General features: G+C 42.3%; 1 protein-coding gene across 4 annotated transcripts in view; it reads right to left on the reverse strand.

Annotated features, from left to right (window-relative positions):
• Positions 1–23,112, reverse strand: part of LCP1 (lymphocyte cytosolic protein 1) — a 48,350-nt gene that overhangs the window by 22,858 nt on the left and 2,380 nt on the right. The window contains exon 1 of one of the 4 annotated variants that reach the window (XM_066988693.1): positions 21,749–21,772. The exons of 1 other annotated variant lie outside the window; for it this stretch is intronic. The gene's annotated coding sequence lies outside the window, so the exon portion shown is untranslated. Of the gene's footprint in view, positions 1–8,229; positions 8,563–21,748; positions 21,773–23,112 lie in introns of those variants that run through there. 2 more of the 4 variants (XM_048046917.2, XM_048046916.2) reach the window with 2 other exon arrangements.

Genomic DNA, 23,112 nt, shown 5'->3' on the forward strand with positions numbered 1-23,112 from the left:
AAAGAAATTCAGAAATAGCACATTCTCAGACTAAAAGCACCACTGCATTCTAGATACTTGGCTTCCAAACTTTATATAAACATATTCAGGCAAGAATTAAAAAATGGCAGATTTTCTACAGCCCTCTACAAACACAGAGAGTTGTGCACAGTGTATCTGGGCTTCACATTTAATGCTCTCCTGAACTCAGGTATTGATTCCTTATTAATGAGCATCACTATGGAAATGGGTTTGAAATTGCCCAAAGGCAATCTCATGTACTTGGCTTTTTGTCTGCTCTCTCCCAATGCTATCATGCTTTAGCTGCCTCATCACTGTGATTTTCGGGTAAGGCCTAGAAACAGCTTCCAGAGAAACATCTGTTCAGCCACTACCTACAAATTCTATAAGGAATAGAGCATAATCCATAAGGCAATGGCTCTCAGGGCCTATGCAGTTTTCAGCACAATGGGGCTGATGATTGCTACTGAAGTACTAAGTAATTCCAATGATACTTTCAAGGATTGTCTGTAAAAATCCCTGTGATCCACTAAGAATGTGGGTTATATATATTTGGGCACCATGAGATCCATAGTCTTCCTCTCATCTGTTATATGCTCATCTATTTTCTGCATGATTCCTCACTACTACTCTTTTTTCTTCATATTTTTGCAGCATGTGGGTTACCTAAGAACCTCCTGGACAAAGCTCCTGGAAAATCCATATTCCGCAGCAAGATCATCCATTCCTCTCCAGTCATTTTATCACGCAACACAATTTGTAACATAACTTTTAATAGCACTAAAGACTCTAGAGCATAACAGGGAAGAAACACAAAAGGATGTTGCCTACTGCTTTTGCAAAGAGTTTTATAACCTCTAGCAAAACTTATCACCAACCTAAGCTGGTCTTTTCTTGATTGCACCCAACCTGTTAAATACAGAATCCTATTAATAGTACGTATCTTTTACAAGAGCGTATACTAATAATACATAACAGGATGAGGGTTTTTGCTGCAGTGCACCCTTCTGACATCTTTATTTAGGTGAGTATTGTCCATTCTTTTGTAAAGGTGGCCACACTCAGCAGGGAACCCTGAACTCAGGAAGAGAACTGGTCCTACATCACCCAAGGATTGGTTGTACTTGAGTGATGGAGGTACTGAGAAGGCCTGCTCCAAATCACAACTGTGTTATACACTCTTAAAAGTCATTATCATTTCTGAAACTGTTTAGGCAGTAAAATAGAACATGGGAAAATCAAGAGAGAGAGGCAGCTATAAAAGTCCAAAGCAACAGACAGGAACAGACAGCAAACAAGCAAATATATTTTTTAAAACCTTCTTTTCTGTATATAAACTGCCTACTTTGCTCTGATCATTAAAAGTAAATTATATTTAGACACATAGAAATGCAAAATGCTTCTGGATAATGGTATGGAAGGTCGGGCCCTATATCTTCCTTCTGATTTTATCAGCCAAGACCAGAATAATTTGCTTCCAGAGGTCAAACACTTCCAGCACCTCGCTGTCCTCAATGCAAAGTGAAATACCTTGGGCACCCAATCAAGAGAATTATCTAACAGCTCTAGGAACGATCCAATTACTGATAATCCACAAGGCATTGTAAGTACACATCTCTGCTCCAAAACATTTGCAAAATCAGTGCGATGAGACAGATGCAGAGAAAAAAATACAGAGAATGATACAGGAGCAATGACATTGAGCACAGGGATGGCAAGGAGCAGAGAGAAAAGCTGTGCAGGAGGGAGGGATAGCAAGAGGGAAGCGAATTTAAGAAGGAACAAATGTAAACAACAGCTTAGCTATCAGCACAAACGAGACTTTGAAGGTCATCAGCAGCTGGGAGGAAGGATCTTGAGTTTGGCATGGCTGAAGATCAGTGAAAGCACTGAAGTCCATCAGAGGGAACAAGATGAAAGTCAGCATATGTTTGGATGTGGAGGCAGGACGCTGACAGTGGAACTGCCAACAAGAAAGAAATGGAAGGTGATAAAATTTCAGAAGAACAATACTCCTTGAGACAGAGTGAGCTTCAGATCTTCATCAAAACACCTGAAATATACATTGCCTGGACGTGACATTCCTGTTTGCCAAACAGCAATAAGCCCACTATTGCAAAAGCAAAAAAGCTGTTGTGCAAATACACTCCTTGCTCAACAGAAGACTGTTGAGTTACAAGTTTATGTAAAAAAGACAAAATAGTCTCACGTGAGCTGCTGAGAACTGTAAAAAACAGATACCAAAACAGCCTCTATGAAGCATTCTTTCTCCTGCTGTCATATCCAAACCAAACCATGCTATAAAAACCATATATAAACCATGCTCTTTTTATTTGACCTTACAGAAGGATCTACTATCACACTGTTTTGGGAGATCTGATAACAAACTATTTTCTGTCAGGAATGTAAAGGAAGAACTAAAACCCTAACGTTACTGTTCAATTGAAACACAGCACTATTGATGTACCTTCATCTCTTTCGATTTTGAGTCCAGAGCCTGCGAAGTGGCCTTGTTATGTATTACTTAGCAAAGTGTGCATTCATGATGCAATATAAATAATAAATGGCAAAGCCATTAAAACCTAAAGGTTTCCATGACTTATATTAAATGGTTACCTTGTTTCATATTTCCCTCCATTTCTCTGCTGTTTAAGCTTTATTGCAGGCAAGACAATGAAAACCTTGAAGACGTAAAACTGCACTTGATAGATACACTTAAAGTCTCACTTTCCCCCAAAGCAAAAAAGCAAATTTCATGAGGCAGCATTACATTCTACAAGCGGATAGTAAGTGATCAGGATCAACATAACCGTGAATCTGGTGTTGATAAAATTGAATGAATGACTAATACCTACTCATTTTATACCATTAGGGTTTTATTTCGTTAATGCACTAGCACTTTGTTAATAACACAATGACCCCTCTAAGCTGTTGGAGAGTGACCAGATAATGGATTACATGTGTGTTCCCTGTCACATAATTTCCCTAATTCTTCCGCTTTCTTCTCTTCAAACTTATTTTTTCTTAAAGTGATGAAACACCAAGCATTTCAGTCTTGCGAAATACAGCTGTTAGCATTGCATGGGGAAGCACAAGACTGTGCCTTCCCCCCCCCTAAAAAAAGTCCCTACACACAAAATTGTGCCATTTGCTTTATTAGAGTTCGCAGCTCCAGCTCCTTCTCTTTTCTGTTTCTTCTCTCATCCACAAATTCAGTTTCCAAATGTCTAGCTTTCCATAAGGGTTGTGGAGTACTTCCCCAGCTCTTTCTCTTCCAGCTGATATCAGACAGGCAGGACAAGCATCCCTTTCCTGGAGCAGAGCCCACCTGGGACAATGGCACCAGCAGGCAGAAAGAAGAGAAGTGCCCCTATAACTGCCAAGAAACTCTTGAGATACATCTAAGTGCCAGAAAAATTATGAGGGAATAGGGATTATATTGAAGATATTTATTCTTTATCCCATTCTTCTCGGGACCCTCCTCATTCCTGTTTGCTCGTGGAAATATCCCCAATAGGATATTCCATTCCAGAAATATTTCCCTCTATCTTTCTCTTATAAGGTCCCCCCCCACAAGTCCATATGTCCCCTGACACAACTACCACCCCTTTTTCGTGTATTTCTCTTCAAATTATGTCTCAATCAGCATATTTTCTACAGTACGGAAGGACTAAGGATGAGACAAGGGAAGATTTACGAATTGGGCTCTTTTAAGTGTTTTCCTGCCGGAGGCAAGTGTTGGCATTTTTGGTCTCACTAAGGAGCAAGAAAAAGAGAAATTCTTCAGTGGATCTCATGTTGAAAGAAGAATCAATGCTATAACCACAACAGTGTTCCCTAGAACTTCCTCAATTTCAAAGTTTCATCTTGTGCTCATTGACCAAAACAAAAAAACAACTTTAAAATGACCGAGGCAGAACCATCATCTTGTTGGCATTCAGCAAAACATACTGTTTTCCATAATCCAGAATGGTTTATCTCCCAACGAAACTTCATGTTCTTGGCACATGTGCTATTCTCATATATGCTCCTCATACGTTTGTTAGTACCTATTGTTAGTGTTACAGTTGTGATTAAAATAACATGCTTGCATCCCTGCACTAGCGGGGTGATCCATAATGCACACACAACCAAGTAGGATAGTAGCGTTAACACTACATTTCCTCAGAATTACTGCCAGTTTGGAGTAGTGATAATTTGTGGTGATGGCTCCAGGGAATCCAACCAGCTCAAACAAGCACACGGTCCCATCAGTGGCTTTTATTCTAGTTCGGTGTCACAGCTTCCAGCCAGATTGCATCAACACTTGTTTGTGAGAGTTGTTTTTTTTTGTTGTTGTTGTTGTTGTTTTGTTTTGTATTTTTTTCTGCTGGAGACGTATGATATAAACCAGAATCAGTATGTCTCTGTGCCTCCTTCCTCACTGGTTAGTTAGTCAGCTATCCAGCTACTCTCCGTAACTGATAGCATTAACAAATACCATCAGGTTTTGAACCACATATCAATTAGATCCATTTCTCACATAACAGCTTTGAAAATCATTGAAGATGCGTGAAGAATTGCAACATATTTGAACAAGTGCTGGGGTTCATTAAAAAGTTCATTTTTCAAGTCATGCATTTAGTGGTATGACTATTTGCCTATTTAAATAGCTATAGATACACACATAGATAAGAGGTTTTTCTAATTTCTTTAACAATGCTGAACAAAATTTTAAATCCTAAGGTAGAAACATACTTGGTTCTAATAGCAATAGATAATTAATCCAAATTCTCACAGTGGCTTCAATCTGAGTAGCATCTTGATATTTAAATCATCATATGGAATACAAAGAGAAGTCTTTCTGAAGGTGTGGCAAATGGTTCCTCCCTGATACGTGTTAAAGATTCACAATTAAACCCACAATAAACGACAATCTTTGCCTCAAAAGCATTTTAAAAGTCAAGCGTCTGCAACAGCAAAATCTCAATGTGTATAAAGACACTGGGATTATTAAGGTTCACATATATTAATTCACTATGGATTTGAAGAAACACAGAGAGAAGACATTTACCACTGTTTATAAAACAACTTGGTGATGTCCCATGAGTTATTTTCTTAATGTTCCATTTTATAAAGGACTTTATTTGTCACTGCAGTGCCTGAGTCCTAAATCAAATACATATCAACAGGCCTTAGGAAGGGAAAATCCACAGAACTTACAGAGGAACGGAAAACTCTTTCCAATATACTGCCCAGCAGTAGGGAGTGCTAGTCCTTCAGGGAAATTAAGGCATTCAGGACGTATTGCTGCGAACCCATAAATCTTGTCCTTATGTGTCAGACATATCCTACCAGGGAGATGTGTATATTGTATATATGCATATATTGTTTACACAATCAGAGCCTCCAGAATTTTTCTTGAAAAAGGAAAAATGTTGGGCCAGTCTACTGTACATTTTTTGCTGGGTAGCTTGTCTTTTCTGTCCCTTTACCAACAAAGCCTAGCTAGCTTTTAAGTGAAAACACATCCCCATAAAAATAGGAACAATTCTGATTTTTGAAGGCTTGTGGTGAATTTTTTTTTTTTTTTGACTGAAGCTGGTTTTCAACCCAAGCCACACTAACTGACAGTTTCAGTCTTTCAGCAGATTTCCTATTTGGGAAAGAAAGCCCTGACCCACCCAGTCCCACCTTTGCTCACTACGGTGGGGGAAGAGGAGAACATCTCCTGGGGCTGCTTTGGATGCTGGTACGAGGAGCTACCCCACACCTGCCCCATCACGACCAGAGTGGCAGACTGGACACAAAATCCTGTGGCAGACAGATAAAAGCCTCTCTTCCTGTTCCCGTAAGGTAGTCATCATGCTGCAAAACGATGGCAGAAAGTCTGGTCACAACGTCCTGTGACTCAGAAGCTGATGTCCTGCAAAAGCCCAGTATCTGATACAAGAAAAGGAGAGCATGGTTGGTGTTCCCAGCTCACTAGCAGGAAAACAGTTCCTACATGCATGGAAAATATTAATTATTATTATGATTGATTCCACCTAGATTTACTGTAGGGTCTCTGGGTCTGCACTGGGGAACCACAGCAGCAAGTGGGACAGAAGGAGGCAGAATCCTCTTGAGCCCATTCCCTCTGAAGAAAAATTTGGCATTATGGCACGCTTCCCTGAGTCCCCTCCAGTTTGCCTCATCTCTGCCTGTTTCTCCCTGTGTTCACACTGCCTCTGCGCTTATTGGTAATTAATGCTTGCTGTTAATTCATCGCAGCGAGCAACTTTGAAACGGTCCGAGCTCAACCAATGCAAGCCCCAGAGCGATTTATTTCCTGTCCTGCAGCTTTCCCCTTTGATGACTGAAAAGATGCACAGTGACCAGTGCAGAGCCCTACAGCACAGCTGGATTCAGGATGCTAAATGCCATTTCAATTTTTTTTAAAATATATTTTTCTTTTTGAGGAGTATTTTACTTTTTGTATCAGCATTTCACTGGAGTCTGACGTTTTGCATAAAGGGATAAGAGAATGAAAATCAGCTGCATTTCTGAACACATTATAATTTCCTGACCTCCCCCCTCCCTGTTATTTAACTTCTTTCTGAAGTTATTTCATAATTTTTAAAAAAGACATAGTAATTATTTTTACCGTAGGATTTCCATCAAGATAGCTCTGCTCATGCTATGCAGCTCAATGTTAGGCTGCTTATAACTTTAGTTAGAAAAGAACAGGATTTAAAAAAATTGGTGGCATAATAAAACAAGATGGAGTGCAAGGTAGATTTTGTGGGCAGGGAAGAAGCACTACTAGACTTGTTTAAATACAAGTTGTACATAGGACCTCAAACATTTAGTAGGCGTAAAAGTATTCACTCCAAACTCTTACTTGATTTCAAATGAGGAAGCAGATTCAAAAATCATAATGTAATAGAATACCTGCTCATTTTGATTTTTTGTTGTTGTTTTGTTTTGTTTTTTTGACCTACTGTGTGAGCACTTTCTTCAGCTTCTGAGCTAAGTAAATCTGGACCTGACGGTCAGGACTGAAGCAGAAATCCCCGCCGTCACTACCAGCAGGTACTTCCCAGTCCCTCCTGCCTCTAGCATCCCTTCTTGGTGGAGTTTCCCACCACGGAGGGGGTTTCCTCGTCTCCCCTTCACCCAGGAGAGCCCCATCCCCCATGCCAGCACCTCTGCAGCCCTTCTGGCGCCATCTTGAGAGGGCGAGCCCCTCCTGTCTGACAAGCAGGCCGGGGGGAAGGTGGTTCATGCTGGAGCGTCTCCACACAAGAGGTTTCAGGGTGTTTATCAAGATGAAGAGCCACCTGCTGAGCACCCACCTGCACCTTTGACAGCAACATTTCATCTACCGTTTGACAGAGATCATCTTCACTTGGTACCTGCAGCAGTGAGGGCTCAGTCAGCCAACGTGACTGCCAACACTACGAAAAAACTTAGGTCCTGTTTGTTTGGAAAGGCAACTTCCCCGCAGGCTTATGGGTCAGTTTACAGTGTTCAAACCAAATGCACATAGTGAGGAAACCACTGTCTAACAAAAACAACAAGTCTACAGCTCTTGCAGAGCAAAAATGTACGCCCAAATGTTCCTGTTCACAATACAACTTCCTAAGATTTCTGTAGACATTTGCAAGTCAAAGTTCATCTAAAGCCTGATCTAAAATCCCAAAGAAAGTTTGACCAATTTCAACACTCAAAATATTCAAAGGCAAATAAAATGTTAGGACCACACCATATTACTGATTTTTTAAGCAAAAGTCCCTACTACAGTCAGGCTCCAAAATCATGAATCAATTTGATTTATTGAGAGCAAATTTGTAAAAGCCTACAATGAATGTCCTAACAGTATGGTGCAAACAATACAGGCTGAAATACATTAGGTTTGAGAATTGGTGTTTTTCATCACTGGAATTAGAATAACCCTTTTACAAGGATCCACTCTGCAACCTAAATAACAGCTCATTAGTTTCTCCCATCCCGCCAAACTAATCAAATGCCAGTGAATGCGAGTCCAAAGGCTATCACTCTGCTCAGCCACAGACCTCTCTACTCCATTAAATCCACCCGATACTTTCCCGAAGGTCAGCAGAAACGCTCTGCACAAGAGAATTTGAAAATAATTACGCTCATACCAAACCTGCACTTCTTTTTCATGGCGACCACAATTTCCTGTGCAGTTCAACTGCTCGTACGCTCAATGAGGGGTGTAAAAAACAGCAGGTGCTGGGATCTTACCTACCGGGCTCAAGCTGTGGGTCCCAACTGCTGGAGCAAGTGCTTGTCAGTCCGACAGAAAGGGGAGAACTTCTTAAAAAAGTAAAATTCGGTGTGGGTTGGTAAACTGCAAAGGAGTATGTCGAAACAGCGTGACTAGAAAATCTTCTGCAGAGCAACTGCTCGAGCCCAGGACTGCAAGCCCAAGACTGAGCCCCGTGAGGGAAGTGACTGGTGACAAAACGTCATAGTGAAATAGATTTTGTCTTTATAAGGAAATTTAGCATACTCTGGTCTCCCCTCCTCATCACCTCATTACTCATACAATAGGTCTGATACGCGCCACTTCCTCATGTCTTTCTCTTCGGTTCCTTTCTCTCCCACTAAGTGCATGCGCACACACGCGATTTTACACCTTCTCCCTTTCACGATAAAACCAGATGCATTTTAGGATCACAGAATAACAAGGCCTGCAGCCCCACCCCTGCACTCAAAGCAGGGCTGGCTGTAAAGTCAGGCTGGGGTGCTCGCGGCACTGCCTCCAGGGTTAGAGGCTCCTCGGCATCCCTGTCAACACCTGCCAACGTTTGACTATGCTGGCTGTGAAAACCTTTTTCTCCTTGCATGCAGCTGGAATTTCCCTTGCTGCAACTTGTGACCTTCTATTCTCAGTGTGTACCTCTGAAAAAAAAAAGTCTCCATCTTCTCTATAAGCTCCAATTAGGCAGATGTAGACAGCAAGGTCATTCTCAGACTTCTTTCTCCTCCCCAGCCTCAACAAATCTTCTTCACCACTCTTCATACCTCATGTGCTTCTGCCCCCTGGCCATCCCAGTTGCTCCCTACAGTTCTTCTTGTACAGGGGAGCCTCAGACAGGACAAGGCACTCACGCAGCCTCACAGCTGACACCAACTTCAAGGACGCATTTCCCAGGTACCTTGAGGGTCAAGTGCAGAAGTGCTTAAAATGGATGCAAACATTAGCTGCCTTTCAACACCGAAGACGCAGAGTTTAAGAGAGCCTGAAGAGAACTGAAAATACAGCATCAATATACAAAAGTGATTCAGCAGCCCCGTGGGGATTTTAAGAAATTTCTTGCCTTAACAGCAAAATTCCCACCTCTTTCCACAGGCCAAAGAGTCAACCTTCAGTTTTTTAAATAACTTGTGTTCTGACTTTTACCTCTGAAATCATACAGCTGAAAAACAAACTGCATGTCTTTCATGAAAAAACTGTCATTCATGATTCATCAGACCAGCTGGACCATCAGCTACATGCTGATGTAGAGGACTTCAGAAAAAACTTTGCATGAAAAAATCCCCATAATTAAGATCCCATTCAAGCACACATAGGTTCACCATATTCAGAATTACACTGAAATGCATTCGAGGCATTTTTGACAACAGAAGACCTCCCTCCATCAGAAAAAGAAATGCCCAGTTATCCCTTTGATATTCTTACATTGACTCTGTGCAGACATCACTTGTAGATTTTCCATAATTTCTGCCTGTCCCTGAACGTTTCTGTTATAATTGGAATAACACATTGTATTTTAACCTTACTCTCAGGGTGGGAAGGTCTTCCAAGGTGTGACTATGCAGATCAGGAATGGTGATTTAAATTGCTTTTCAGTTTAATACAAGGTCTCATTGGCTTTTTATTATTAGACAAGGAGATGTTCCTACTCTACCTCCTCTGTGGTACTTCATTATTTGATAGACAGCACCACAGCTCCTCTGCGTTGTTTACTAGGCTGTTTGACAGCAGCCTGATAAAGGTTTGCCGCAACTCTCTCCTTGCAGGCTTTTAAAAAATCCTTTATTATTTCTGTTGCTCTCTGCACAGCGTCTCCTTGAATGCTACAACATCTTTTCTGAGACAGGGAAGAGGACACCGAATGGATAATTCCACGCCATTATTTGGTGTTACACTGCATGCCTTAAATCTAACAACTTGCACAGGAAAACCAGGGGTATGTGTTTCCTTATCAGACATGTTTGCAACATCCTCTCTTGGGTTGTTATAGTTTATAAAAAAGGTAGGTGAGAGACTCAGATTTTCCACTCTAATGTATGTAACTTTATATTCATCCTACTTAGACAGAACTCAATCCTGTGTGATCAGTACACAGCACTGATTCTTACCAGCATGTACCCCAATATGCACCACCTGTGCTAAAACAATGCTCTAGCAAGCTTAGAAATACAAGTACAGTGGAGATGGCATTTAAAAGCAAGTGTAAACAAAAGATTTTGATACATTTACCATGCAGACCATGTATTCCTTTCCCTTTTTCTGCCTTATTTCAGGGCCTGCTGGAATATCTCTGTGCATACCCAATCATGCTGTCTCACCAAACTTTATAAAACTGAAGTAATCTTTACACACAACTCCAGCTGAAGTCCTGGCACAGCACCCTATTTGATTTCTGTGCTGTACATCTGTAAAACATCATGCAAATAACAATTTCATTGGGCAGCATTGAATTACATTTAGCTGATACAATGCAATGATTAACTCCTACCTGCAACTGGTTAACTTGTACCCATGTGATGTTCATTTGTGGCACTGCAGGCAATGTATGATTGTAGGACAATGTATGACAATGATCTCTCTAATGTAATTTCTTACACTGGGCAGAATGCTGCAGGCAATCATTAGAGTATTTATTTTCTGGAAGAGTTTTAAATCGTAACTCCTCAAAATAAGTAGCTTGTATTTTGCAATAAGGCATGCTTACGGTTAGCAAGACGAGCTGATGTCACAATAGGATGTACTGCAATACTGAGTTAAATGTCCATGGCTTTCCTGCATTAAAATATCATAATATACTTGACCTAGAGCTCCAGTTTTAGAGCCAAACTCCCAACGAAGATACTTTGAGATGTGCTTCCACAAAAGGCAGACAAGTTCAGGAGGGGTTGCAAAGACATAGGGAATCAGCAAAGATTGTCTACAAAAGTAAATGCCATAAGTTATCAAGCATTGTGTCTAATAATTCACTGAGGGAGAACAGTTTCCTGGTGGGAACTAAGAAAGGATATTCCTGTGGCAGCCTTTTCTGGCAACGCCACATCTCAGATCTTGCGTTTGTTTGCCCACAGCAGTCTCCCAAGAGCTTTGCCTTCCTCTAAACTGTTTCTGCTTCATCAAATGAATTTCTCCAAAAGCCGTGTTTTGGAAAATCACGTGTTCACGTAATGCAACACCTTCCTAGCCTCTGCTGATGTTCTGGGTCTGGCTGGGATGGAGTTACCTTTCCCTGCAGCAGCCCATGCAGTGCTGTGCTCTGCAGTCGGAGCTAGAACAGCATCGGTACCACACCAGTGCTGTGTCTGTGACTGAGCAGTGCTGGCACAGCATCAGGGCTCCCTCCAACCCCCCCAGAGCCAGCAGGCTGGGCGTGGGCAAGAGGTGAGGAGGGGACACCACCAGGGCAGCTGTCCTGAACCGACCAAAGGGATATTTCATGCCTTGTGGTGTCACACTCGGCAATAAAATGTGAGAAAGTGGAAGGACAGATGGGGTTCTCGTTATGGAGACATCTGTCCTCCCAAAAAAATGCTATGTATATCAAAGCCCTGCTTCCTGGGACGTGGCCAGACATCACTCGTTGATGGGAAGTTGAGAATAATTGTTTTTTTTTGCTCTCCATGCTTCTGTGTGGCCTTTGCTCCTTTTTTTTTTTTTCTCTCTTTCTTTTCCCTTTAATTAAATTATCCTGATCTCAACCCATGAGCCTTTTTCTTTCCCATCATACTTTCATCCTTCCCCTTCCCCTTTGAGGAAGGGGAGTGAGGGAGCAGTTGTGGTGGAGTTTAGCTGTCCATCAGGGTGGATGGACAGTACCACAGCTGGTACAGTCACGGGTTGTGTACGTGCTGTCCATCCAAGAATATACACTGGCCAGGAAAGGCACGGTGGGGAACCGAGCAGGGACAGATGCACAGATCTTCCAAGATGACCATGGAAGCTTCCTGTGAACCTTGCAAAATATCTTTGTTTCAATGACAGCACAATTTTAAATGAACCCTTTGAGGGGAGCCTCGTTGTCTGTGAAAAACTAGGACAAATCAAAATTAATGGAAATTATTTAATAAGTGAACTCATTTAGAGAATTATCTTGTTCTTATAAAAATACAGAGGACCCAATCTAATTCCCACTGCAGTTTGATGCAATCTGAACGACATCTTTGTTCAGTGTGACCCTGTTCTTGTCCCTGTTAAAGTCGGCGACACTTCCTGTAGCCACTAGCAATTTTGGCACTGACACTCTTGCCTCGTTTCTGAAAGCGGACCCTAAGAACTTAAATGTTGTTGACAGGTAAATGGGTTCTGGTGAAGCAGGAGTCATTACTCGGATGGCATGCACTCAGGTAGGGGCTGGTAATTCGACCTGTAACATCTGCTTGGGCAGGTTACCTGCTGCTGGGACTGCCCATGTTAGCGATGTGTCTTGAAATGCCACGTGTGATCTCTGCAGGAGAGACTCCTAAAGACTTTGCAGGATGCATATAAAAATAATGCCTTTCATGCTGCATTCGCCCTGCATTACATCTACCGGAAAAAGCCCTGAGAATGCAAAGCTGTGATGGTTGATCCCATTAAACCTCTCAAAATACAGATACTGGGAGTCTTTTTGAGGGGTGTGTCATGATACCACGAAATATCTGTTGGAGGAACAAGAGCATCTCACTCTTCGTCTCAATCTATTCATGCAGGAAGCAGTGGGGCAGAACTGACCCTGAAGAAGCCACTTCACCTCCAGCTGGAACATGCCACCATGCTCTCATTCCCTGAGATACAGGAACCCCAACACCAGGACCAAGAGGTGCCAGGTGCACCAAGAGGTGCGAGGACCCACCTGTGCCCATGGACCTCTTATAATGGACAAGCCACAGCGGTGCTGTGCTGCATGGAGCCTCAGCTAGGCTTGTACACTGACACATGTGGACATACAGGCACATAAAACAAAGTCATCCCATACTGAGAAGAGTGTTTTTGGTGGGGTCTTTCCAACAAGCAATGTCTCCAAATCTTAATCTTTCCCCTAGAGCTATTCACAGGAATGACTATGATGATAACATCCTATTAAACCCAGCCTGGGAGCCTTTTTTATGATCTTACCTGCTTGTGCAGCTTCCAGTTTCCAAACTCCTAACTGAAAACCTGGATTTGAGTCTTCTAAGGAAATCTTTACTTTGGTTTTGCTGACCCGTTGTCCTATTTGGTAATCCAGATGAGCCACACAAAGGTGCTATGAGGAGATGGTTTCCACAAAGCAATGCAAAAGATCACTCCTAAAGAGGGGTACAACCAGCCTAGAAAGATTTACACTCCCCAAAACACATGTGCAGGACCTAGAAGAGAATAGTGCCTGTTGGCAGAGGAGCAGATTGTGCAATTATCAATCACGGATCTTGGAGCAGGTTGCTCCCTCAACAGAAGTAACCAAACATCTCCATAAAGCAAAAACCAGATAGCTTTGAGGCCGTGGGTGAACTTTTGGCTGTCAGTCTTGGCACCCAAGTTCCAGAATCATTTGCTCCACCATCATTAGCTCCATCAATCATTTGTGTCTGAAGGTTTTTCTTATGGCCAAGTCCCAGCCGCTTGCAGTAAGAGCTCAGCCTTACTCACAAGGCATAAGGAACGAGATTAATTTCCTGCAAGCAGTCTGAACTTTGAGGGAGAGGCATTTAAGCGAGTGAAAATTGAAATAGCATAGAAAAAAAAACCTCCTGTAAAATGAAAGCAATAATAAATAAGTAACATGAAAGTGTACACCCCAATACAAATTTAATAGGCTACACCCAAGCATGAATTATTGAGCAGAATTATCCATTTGTTGCAATGGGGAGTACTAGTGAAATATTAATAACAGTACATGAGCTAATCTTAGGTTTTACTTGGTGGGGGGGAAAGAAGAACGGGTTTGAAAAGTCTGGACATTATTAATGCAAAAAAGAGCAGCCAGGGCCACAGCTTTCCACGGATCTGGATGAAGTGGCGAGAAGGCAGCAACACTCCTCAGGCTCTCACAGAAGAATACTGGATTCCCATGTCTCAAACAGAGACCGACAGCAACCCTATGAGCTGATAAATCCATTTCCAGAAGGACGGAGGTTCTTAAGTAGCATTCTCAGATGCTGTTTGAACAACACTGGCTCTCATGATTTTGTTTTCACTCCTATGAAAATCAGAGTTTCAGCTAGACCCTGACTCAGGCGGTTTGCAAGCTGTTATGCTTTTCTTTCAGGAAATATCTGAGCTTTGTGATTGGGAGAAAAGAGCGAGAACGTGACTTCAGTGGCTCAGAGGCTTGCAGAAGTAAAAAGCATAGAGAAACAGAAGGAAAAAAATGCTTTAATTATAATTATTACGACAGGTGCTTTTGCAAAGATGGGAGGAAACATAGCCATGATTTTTGAGCATCTGGATCTCATTTTTGAGAAGCTGGCTCACAGCTAAGTGACCTTGTCATCTATTTGTTAGACTCACAGCCTCAATGTCACTTTCTGATGGCTTTGGCACTGCAGCAAAATGGGCTTCCCAACACATCCTCTCCTTGTGGTGCAGGCAAGGGGAGGATGTGTGCCTGGGGAAGGTGTTGTGGCAAAGAGAAAGCGCTTGTGCTGGGAATGGAGGCGCCACAATTCCACCACAAGCATTTCAAGGACCTGTCTTCTGCTGCAAACGGCTGCAAAGGCAGGGGGAAAAATGTTTACGGAAGAAGATGCTCTCCAGAACAAGTTCTCTCCTTTGGGCTTTTTGCCAAGGGTTTCAGAAAAGAGTGATTCGGTTTGCTTTGCATCCAGAAGGAAAACTGCATGCCAACACCTGAGTGACTGAACAAAATGTTGTGTGCACGCAGGCACGCTTGTGTATATACTCTCTCCTATACTTTATCATTATGCTTTGATTTTAAATAGCTTTAAATGTTGGAAAATGCAACTTCCTAGACTTTTTGCTTTGCTGTGAACTTGTTTTTAAATTTCATCACTCAGCTTCTTTAAAAGACATATTCCTGTATCTCTTCCTCTTTTTTTTTTTTTTCCACGTTTCCCTTTATTCTCTCATTTTCCCTTTGCACACTTTCCGCATTTTTTCCTACCTCCTGCCATTTCCTCACTCCTCGGACTCCTACCCTAGCAGTTTCTGTTCACTTACTCCCACATGCTGCTCTGCTGCCAACGCTCTTAATATTTCTAAGGGCGTTCAGCTCAGAAGCCCCACTTCTTGCAGGATCTCACATGCATTTTCCAAGCCTGGGGTCAGTGGCCCAAAATTCTGCACTGAAACCACTGCACGCTGCAGCTCAGAACCCCCTCAAAGCAGTTGTTAGTTCCCCGTCTCGAGGGGAAGTTTGCCTCCCCCAGGAGGAACTTGCTGCGTTTCTCCCGTATGTGCCAAAAAAAAAAAAAAAAAAAGAAAAGAAAACGAAACCTCAGTACAGAATCCAGACAGAAAATGCCCAAACCATGGGGTTTCGTTTCCAGTCTCACCACAGATGTGTTCAGAGCAGGCTCTGCATCAGGGGGCTCACCACCCTTCTGCGGGTGAAGGATGAAAGCCAGAACTAAGCTGAAGCTGCAGGATGAGAAAAAAATAAAAATTAAAAAAAAAAATTAAAATCTTGGCTTGTGTTTTATGGTTTTTTTTTGTTTTGATGGTGGTATTAGCACAGAAATCAATCACAGGAGGTATCTGAGGCCAGGCTTTTGACAAAGGCCATAGTATGAAGATCCTGAATCCAAGAGACTCTGGCCTGGTGTATCTCAATTTTTGGAAAAAGGATATGTATAATGCCACCCTTTTTCCTGACAAATCTGATCTCAGTAATGGTTTTGGATGGTGGATAAGAAAACCAGAATTAGAGTTTATATTTGGGATGAATCCCTTCTGTGACAAAAAAGAAGGCAAAAAAATTGGGAAGGGGGAGACATTTCTGCATCTCTCTGCTAGCTAGTAATCATGACACCAATTACTGCTGGTCTTCTGCTTCAGCCCAAGCCCCACAAAGACAGACTTTTGATTCCTTCATGCTCCCAGCACCAGCTTTGCTTATCTCAAGTAAGCAAAACCAAGCTTTTTGCATTCTTTTCATCTTGCTGGTCAAACTCCTTCCTGTCCCAGTGGCTGGCACTGACACCTCTTGGAAGCTCAGCTGAGACAAGGCTGAAGAGATGTGGACATGCCCTCGAAAGGAACCAGTCTGAAGATAGGTCTCATATTCTGAAGTCTACAGGGGCAGTAGCCAGGTTTTGGCAGCAAGAGTGGCAAACATCGTGAGCACCTAAAATATCGGGGTAATAATTAAGTCAGCGATCATACAAAAGGTACATGATGCGAAAAAGAAAACTATGCTTTATTTTCCCTGACTGCTTAGAGTGAAAGACCTTTGAGGGAGCCCACGTAGAGACGGAAGATCCTCCACTCAACGGCAAGTACCAAGAGTGAAGTGCCAGACACGTACCAGGCGGTGTGAGTTTGCTCACAGAGATGCTGCCTGTGTTGCTACAAATGGGTGTCATCGAGGAGCAGCCTTTGCTCCTGGAAAATGGGCAGAGCAGACCCTCAAGCAAGCTGAACAATTTCTCTTCTTTACCTTCGCACTTAGCTGCCCCATTTTCTGTGCCACCGTGGCCAATGTGCACCAAAAAGTAAGAAGACAAAGTCATCAGGTGGGTTTTCAAATGCCAGAAGACTCAAAAGAGCCCCTAAACAACTGCTCTTGGAAAAGAGCACAAAACACGAGCTCTTGAGTGTTATCTAAAAGACAAATTTGAAACAAACACCAATTGCTCTTCTGACACAGCACTTAGAAGGCACGGGGGCAACTGCAGTGCTAAGCAGTTTGGTAACACAAGAAGCCACCACAACCACAGTGATGTTGTGTGTGTGTAGCTGGTGACAGGAATTCAGAAACTAAGTCCTTCAGCCAGCAAAGCTTGGAGCTGAGGACCCCGTGCTACTCTTGCGATGCACCCCAGGCATCCCAGCAAGGCCCTCTTTGCTCTCACAGGTCACGGATGAAAGCCAAGCTCTGCCAAGCAGCTCCCTGCATGGACACCCCAAGGAGGTTTGGTGCACAGAGGACGGATGGGGGCCAGAAATGCCACCTGAGCAGTAGGATTTTCTGATTCCAAGACAAAGAGGCCTCCAAACATGTCTTGGAGGAGGTCTTACAAACCAGGACTGGCTGTTCACATGCCTGTGGTGACATTCAGCCTCACCAGCAATTGTGGGGTCCCAGGCAGCTTTTGGGGCAGAGAGATGGCTGTGGAACTTCTGTACCAGCATCTTTGTGTTGACCTTATTTTGTCTGCATGCTCGTGCCCAAGAAGCAGAGATGCTTATTCAAAACTGCCACCATCAGAGAGCTGCAAAAGGTGGAGGAAAGAAGAAAGCAGGAGCATCTTTTGTCACTTCAGTGCCTTTTGCTAGCCACAGCAGGACACAGATAGGAGAGATGGAGCAACACTGAGATAAAGACTGGCACAAACCACCAAATAGCAGTAGTGAAAGATGGCTTCAGTGTGGCAGAAGCAGTCTACCTGCTGGTTACACTTGCCTTGGCAGGTTTAATGCTCCTTCAGGCGTCTCTTTCCCTTTCCTTACCTGGTGAGTTACAAGTTTCACACAAGCAGCAATGAGTTTCCTACGTGACAATAACTCAAAATCCTTTCTGAGCATTAGTGTGGAAAGTAAGTTTTAGGTACTACAAAATGTGTTCCTCAGCTCTTCACAACATTACATGTTACATGGCTGAGTAATATGTCATGAAATACCAGTTTTAGCCTTCAGAAACACTGGACAGCCAAACTAGAGCAGAGCCAGGCAAAGATCCCACACTGAAGAAAACCCCAACAATTCGCCCTTTTTCTCCTCTGCACGTGAGCTTCTTCTGCAACCGGAACAGGAAAAGGATGAAAAGACCGGGGGATGGCTCTGATGGCCTGCAACAACCCAGCACGAACAAATCTTGCCTAGTATCACAGAGAAGTAAGACCCACCGTGTTCCCATGAAGCAAACTGATAAAGGTGACTGCATGCTGGAGGCTCTGACTTGCAAATCGTGTTTGAACAAGAGGGTTTGCAGGTGCCCTTGCAAAGACTAGATTTAGCAGCTCAGCTTGTTTACAGTTCCTCGGTAGTTTCAGCTGTATGTTGTAAGCTCTGTTTCCTGAAGAGCTGCTGCCTTTCATTTTAAAAATAAGTGCATATCCACTCCCCACTGAGACTTTGGTACTCAGTTTTGATCCTTAAAGCTCAGGGACACCTTTGGTAAGTGCATTTCTGGCCATGTCCAAGAGGGCAAATGGCATGTGAACCGTGATTCTCAAGCTATTCTACTCCCAATATTCCTGCAATGTTGCAGGAGATGTTGAGCCATGAAAGGGAGATAAGTTACCATGCATGCAGTAAAATCCTTGCAAATGAGCATTTAAGGAAAACTCACATTCTTCTGCTCAATATTTCTATAAATACATTCTATTTATTAATTCCACCTTAAACAAGCTAGCTCAAATGCTGGTAGCAATACAGCTGCAGCTGACTAATGCATTCTGCTTCTACTAAAAACCATATATATTACATATACGGATACATGTACATGTATGTATGTCTGCGAGAGAAATCTCTCATGGCTTGATATAGTGGTTGAACCACTGGACAGTCCATCCTCTCCTAAAATTTTTTTTGCTTGCCCAAAACTTTCCACATGTCTGCGTGGGGCACGCAATTATGAAAGTAGATATAGAGATGCAAATGAGAACCACACACAAAGGCAAATGCAAAGCTCTGCAGCAAGGGCAGTCAGGAGGGGTTATCTGAAAATCAGTGTAAAACGCCAATTGTCATTGGAGGACTGCTTTTTAATTGTCTTGAAAAATGGATGGTTTTCTCACCTATGTGTGTAGTATCACTGGTGGGAGCATCAGAGAGGCTCTACGTCGCCTTTTTAACTGAATGAACAGCCCAAAAGGAAGAGAAGGCGGGGGAACTTAGAATATTTTGATTCCTTCTGATACAGGAAATCGGATGAAAAATGTGTCAGTTATCCTGATATTTACAGGAGATTGAAGGTGAGTCTAAATGATCTTTAGAAAGGACATTTTCCTTCTCTGACTGTAGACATCTTTCTTAGTTTCTGACAAGTACCTCTGTTTTGACATAGCAATTTCTCTTAGGCAAACAGAAGATACGAGATCTTTATCTGTGATATAAAAATAACAGAACTGATTACTGCCCCATCCTGTACAACGTTTACCATTGTAAAAAAGGAAAATGTGCGAAAGATTATTTTCCCTTTGCAGGACTTTCAATTATTTGTCCCAAATTATTGACATACTGGCAACTCCAGTACTATGTAAAATCCAGCAACTTTTGTGAATATCAGGACGTGCATATTCGAAGATAGCTTCTTTTTAGAGTTTTTGGTTGGTGCTAGTTCTGAGAAACAAGATCTGATGAGCATGGGAGACCCTTAGTAGCTGACAACCCCACCTCATCAGGAAGGGAGTAGCACAGTGTTAATTCCTCTGCCTCGGCGTCCCCCTGCGGCATCTCTCTTTTGTGAGGTGTAACTACTGCACCCCCTTACAGGCAGAAGATGTCCCAGGCTTATCACTTGACAGCACCGCAGGGCTCTCCCACCAGGTAGAAGGGACATCACCACGCTCCTGTGCAAGGGTAACCCCACCAGGCTGCTTGGCAAAGCACTTGACTTTGGGTCACTGTTGAGGAGAATGTTTTCTACTGAATTTTAGACTTTAGCAAGGGAGAGCCCATTCAGTCCTGATCCACTCGAACTGGTAGCACGGGGTCTAGACAGCAGCATCTTGGTCCTAGGAGTAACTTTTTATACTAGCATTAAAACAGAGCAGCCATTGAGAATGAACCCCTCCCAATGAGCACAGCCCCAGACACTGGAAAAACACATGCTAAAATGGCAAGGTGGGTGGGTGTATTTTAACATAAAGCTGTTAGGAGAAACTATATTATTTTATTTAAGGAAAACTTAAACTCCTTAATTTTAATTCGTTGGCAAAAATACGTATTCCAAGACTATCACCCATTGCTTGTCCCTGCTCGTGCTCCTTGTATTAATCATGGCTCTGATTAGCTTTGCTCATTAAAGCCAAGCTGATCAAGTCACAAACATGCAAATGACCTCTCTGTACCTGCAAAACTTAACTCAAGCTATTTCCACGTATCTTGTATGGTCTTTGCTGTTTGTGCTAACCATGAGTGGAAATGCATGAACTCTGAGGTCCAGATTTGGAAGGCTTCCAAGAACATCTGGTCCGCAAGACTTTCAGGAAGCCTGTATGCATCTTCTTCCCTGGGACCTTACAGAGTACAGCTTTCTGACAGCAGCTCATCAGCACTTCCCAGAGACTTGTCTATTTTTTTTTTCATGTCTTAAACTAGGTACTTTGAAACCTAGGTTTTATTTTGAAAACTCTGACTGAGGTACACAGGTGGGAAAACTAAGGAGTGAAGCCACATGCCCCTTTTGTAAAAGCAGCAAATATATGGGTCAGGAAAGAAGAAAAAATAGTCTGCCAAAGTTAACTACTAAGTACAAGTTACATTTGCAAGCCTATATTATCAATCTTTCATGATTAAAATATCACAAACTGTACTTCAAGTTTCTCCTTACAGAACATCGGCAAGCCAGGGCTGTATACAACAACAGGGCATAAATGCTAGAAAATTTTGCTGACACTTAGGAGTGCAGATGCTTTCAAATTCAAAAGTAGGGAAAAGGCTGCATAGCTTGAAATGACATTTCAATATACGGCTTAAATGATTTATTTTCTTGTAAATGCAAAGAAGTGTTTGCCTGGAAGATCCACCGAAATCTCATCTGTTGAGTTCTTCTCATAAGCTACAGAAGAAAAACTGTGTTAGCAACTTCCTAGAGTCATCCAGAAACTTCTGTTTATATAGAAATTAGAGCATTTACTCACGTATCTTTTCATAACCCTGAAATAAAGAAGTTGTTTCTATTTTTAGATATGTGTCTTCACTGATTCAACTTGAGACTTCTGCTTAAGAGAAGACACTTGTTGGGTTTTGCATTTTTCCCTGTTATTTAACATGGTGGCCATAAAGACATACAGAACTATGAAAAATAAAAAAGATAAAAGAAAAAGCAGCAGATCTTCTTTTTTTTCATAACACATCCTCTCCTCAATCCAAAGTAATGCCACTCAGTTTCACTCTTACCCAGCATGCTGGCTCCCTTTTATCAGTACATGCAAGAAAAGGAAAATCTTCCTGTATTTTTTTCTGCTGTTAATAGGGATAGGCAATTCCATCCCAACATGGCAACAAACATTTGTTAAAACAAACAAACAAAAAAGTTAACAAAACTGCTTTCATTTCTAGGTTAACCAACATAACAGGAAGGTGACAGGAACTATATCAAGGCATGACATTTCATTTTGATAAGAAATACGGCTATTTCTGCTTACAGGAGCAAAGCCATTCTGTAAAATACTCAAGTCTCTGAAACAAATATATCCTTACCACAATTTTACTGTGCTTCATCTACGGGGAAATCAGTTCCAGAAATGATACCGGCCTCCTTTTCAAAACCTTTTGGACCTCACTGACTTCAATGCCATGTGGGAGGTACGTGCTGCCATTCTGCTGTCCCAAATATGTTGACACGGGAGTTTTAACCATGCTTTTCCATCCTGTGGTACCCAGTATAAACAGGCTGAGAAGAAAGGACCAGGGATGTGTTGGTTGGGAGGGACCTCTGGAGTCACCTACTGACATCTGCTTGGGGGTAACATGAAAATGCAATGCTATGAGGAAGGAAACTTTTCTGATGTAAAAGCACACATGCTTACTCAGCTCATAGGTATGACTGTTCCCAGCCAAAATGATTGACCTTCTGCAGGATAAGGGCTTGCAAGGACAAAAAGAAATGTTTTGACCTTCTTCTGAGCTTCTGTTTGCGGAAGAAAACCCTAAAAACTATTTGCATGGCTTCCTGAAGCAGTAATTGCCAAGGGTGTACGTTCACAGTCTAAGGCAAAAATGAACAAAGATACATAAATTTTCAGCTAGGAAAACACTAACTGGGGAAATACATTAAGTATAGATTCAGACTAAAACCACCAAAAAAAAAAAAAAAGGAAGTGTAAGAATGATCACAATCGGAACACATTAAATATGGCCAAAACAGATTAAAACACAAATTAGGTTTATTGAGAATGCTGATTAAGTGGACTAGCTGTCTTCCTGTAAGAGAGAAGGAAATGAGTGCACTGTAAACATTAAGGGTCACCAGAGCACTGACAGTGGGAAGGAGAAGAAGCCTACAGACAACAGACATTTATTTGCACGGGGAGTATTCCCACTCCCTAGCACTGAGCATCCCACTCAGGTCCTTAAGCCTGCATGCAGCAGGACCAACCTCAGGGCCCTCCAGAGCCGGCTGGGTCAGGGCTCTGCTCACAGGCAGCACAGGGAGAGCCTGAGAAAAGCAGAATATAGAGAGGAAAGCAGCAGATGTTTTCTTTGCACAACACAGCAACAATTTGGAAAATCATCCCTCAAGTCCACCTCGTAATGCTATTACTGATTTGTGAATTTTCCAGTTGTGCTCCGTCTGTCTCCAGTACTAAAGGTCAGAAGGCAGACTTGCAGCATGCTAGTCTAGCATCTTCTCAGATAAAATCAGTCCATTTTGGTTACCCGCACTGCTGTGACTGGTACTTATTTCACCCAGCCCTCAAAACTGAAATACAGATTCTGTAATAACACAGAAAAGAATAAAATCTCTGATGAATGATTACACAAATCATGAGAAAAACATGATGGTCATCTGTAAGGCGAATTCAGAATTTAAAAAAGTCCTGTTATTTAGTAATAGTACAGGT

This window comes from Anser cygnoides, chromosome 1 (genome assembly GCF_040182565.1).
Source record: "Anser cygnoides isolate HZ-2024a breed goose chromosome 1, Taihu_goose_T2T_genome, whole genome shotgun sequence".
Lineage (NCBI taxonomy): Eukaryota > Metazoa > Chordata > Aves > Anseriformes > Anatidae > Anser > Anser cygnoides.